Here is a 3,106-nt window from a genome sequence, read left to right as displayed (position 1 = left end):
AGAGTGTCAGAGAAGTTGCAGAGAGCAAAAAGAAGGTCCAGGGACTTGGGTACCCACCTACAGTTTGGCTGATGAAGTGAGCTTGAGCCCATGAAAGCTTGTACTCTATATAAGTATCTACTTTGGTTAGTCTATAAGGTACAAATCTACCCAGCCTTCTACATGGCTCACTCCATCTCTCTGGTTTCTAATCCCAACTGTTAACTTTTCTGTCCCCTTGCCACTCTGCTTTCATTGTCACTCTCAGTCCCTTCTGGCCCTGTTTGCCCCAGGGCACAGGCAGGGGTTCCAGGGGAAGGGGTGCCTAGCATGAGAACCATGGGCACACCCTTGCCATACTGCCCATATCTGGGTGATAAGTACTCTTATATACAGGTATGTAGACAGTTTGGAGCAGTAGATCTCATGGTGAATTAACTATCTGCAAGGGACTCATATCCTCTTAGTCTTCAATGCATGGCTTTTGAGTTCACTGGAAAGAGCTGTGACAGCAGTGATTAGAATAACCCAATGGCTTTTTTGAACCAAACTGGTCAGGGACCTCTTGAGCCTTGGCAGCACAGGACAGCCAGCCGCTGGCCCTGTGCCACTGGGTTAGCCCTGGGCTCTGTCTTCCAGTGGCCACTCAGGTTTCACTATCATGGCTCTGAATGAACTGATTCAAGTTATTGCCTCCACTCAGATACACATGCCCAGTCATACACAGCTCCCACACACTCATCAGGTCACTGAGCTTGCTTTTATGCCTCAGCTCTCCTCCCAACAGAGGACAACCCACACAGCTGATATGTGCCTGGTGGAAGCACAGACCACTTGGCCTGTTGACCTCTTCCAGCCCCTGGGAGACAACCCAGGGATCCTGCCCTGATCTCTTGGCATGAGCTATTCTATTTGGGTCAATAATGACTATAGAGGACTTAAGCGCTGCCTGAGGGATTGCTATGAGCAGCTAATGTTCCCTGTCAGAGTGCCTTAGCTGCAATGACCCATATGAGTTGAGGAAGGCATGATGTACTTCTGTTGCGGGCATCCTGTAAGTTACTGTGCGGACAGCACCACAACTTCCAGCACTGAGACAAGACTGGGAACTGAAGCTACTAATGCTGACATTATCAGGCCCCTCTGCCCAGTGAGGAATTTCCCTGGAGCCATTTACATTTGGGTAGAAGACATCATCAAGGGCTGAGGGTCAGTATCAGCTGTGTTAGAAGTGACTCACAACAGAGATTTTGGGCTTGTGCCATTCTATGCTCTGAGAGCTATGATGCTGGATGGGGACCAGGTGAGTCTTCAGCCATTTGTTCAAGGAAGGGAGACTTGGATCTTCTAACAAAGAATGTTTTTCTCCCATGTTTTAAGTGGACAAAGATACTAATGAAAAATCCTCAGCTTGTGCACTGCGGCCTGGCTGGACTGAAGATCCGGTTCCAAAACGTATAAAGAATATGAATGAAGCAGTTCTTATCTCAGGTAATGAAGCTGGGCGTCTTTGAAGGTGCTGTGGTTCAGTGGATAGGGCAATGGAGCAGAGCTCAGGAGATCCATTCTGGATTTGTTTCGGATTTTGCTGGGAACTTTGAGTCACTTTAACTGGGAGTTTCTAAAAACCCCTAACAGAGGGAAGATCCTGAATCACCCTGTCTTTCAGTATGAGTCAGGTGCCCATATACCCTTTGCCCCTTTGAGAATCTCCCACTGGTGTCTCTGTTTCCCCTCTTGCTCTTTGTCAGTAAACTCCAGAGGGTACAAACACTGCCTGGCCTTGAGATAGCACCATGGGGCCTTGGGATCATAGAATACTGATAGGCACAAAGATCTCTGGTGCTGCTGTCTTACCAGTTGCTCACAGAGGTTTCCTGGGTGGGACGCCCAGAATATCTAATGTTAAAAAAGAAGTAGAAAAAAATCCTGGTTTTCCAAATGTTTCCTCCTTCACCACAAAGAAGCAAACAAAGGGCACAAAGCTGGCAGCTCTGCACAGGGCATCTATCCAGAAAGGCTCAGAGCAGCTTACAATTACAGACAGACAACCCTGAAGATAAGAAACAGCAACAGCCTCCCCAGTTGGCACCCTAGAACTTTAAAAATCCTTCCTCAATCCCATTTTCCTTCCTATTATGCAGGGGTGCAGACCCTCAGGTCCACCTCAGCTGTGCCTCCCAACTCCTGTGTATTGCCTTTGTTTGCTACTTACTTGATCTTAGCCCAAAGTCTGAGAAGTGATAGTACCAAACTAAATGTGTATGTGGGAGTAGCTAATGCATCCATCCATCCATACATACATATATGTATGTATGTATGTATGTATAAAACAGCAGGTCAGGATAGATCTCCTCCTGTATCTCCAGTTAAACAGTGGAACTGTGCAACAATGTATATAGAGACACAGGAGCAGACAAAAGGTCTGGTTTTCCTTCACTGCAATGCAACTTCATGCTGTTCTGAGTTTAATTCTAACCTCCTTATATGACTAGAGTTGTATTCTCAATTTCTCTTGTATCTCCCCTGGATCAAGTCACCAATTTCCAGAGAGATGTTTCTATGCTACTTGCAATGGAGCAAACCATGAGTGCTTGCCCCACCCTGCTAGAGCCTGAGAGGAAGTGTTTAGAGAAGAGGGTCACTGTGTGGGTCCCCGGCTGTGTGACACATCATGAGGTTCCTGTTGTGTGCAGCAGTGGAACCTGCTGGATCTGCTGGGACAGTCTCATTCTGGCTTGCTTTGTAAAGCTTGGTGAAGCTACTAGGGGGGGCGGGGCACGCAACAGCCTCCTGTCATTCAGGTTGACTTTAAAAAGTAGTTGAGCTACTTTTGGGGACCAGGAAGCTGACTGCCACCCAAAGCCCAGGCACATGACAAGGCACGAGGCAAAGCTTAGCCTTGGGGCCCAAGAGGGTTCACTGGAGTCAGGTGCTGGTTAGCGGAACTGGTCATGTCTCTGTGTGAAGGCAGCAGATGGAGACATGGCAGAAAGGTGCACCAGAAAGCCATGAAGATGCCAGAACAAGGACTGGGCATGTGGCTCCCAGAGAGTACATGCTCTTTTTGGACTATGGACCACCTAAAAAGAGGCTTGGAACTGTGACCCAAGAACTTCTCTCCTGT

Source organism: Gavialis gangeticus, unplaced genomic scaffold, assembly GCF_001723915.1.
Source record: "Gavialis gangeticus isolate Ggan-Ray unplaced genomic scaffold, GavGan_comp1, whole genome shotgun sequence".
In the NCBI taxonomy this organism is placed as follows: Eukaryota; Metazoa; Chordata; order Crocodylia; family Gavialidae; genus Gavialis; species Gavialis gangeticus.
The sequence above is the reverse complement of the archived record's forward strand: the minus strand, read 5'-3'. Positions refer to the sequence as shown.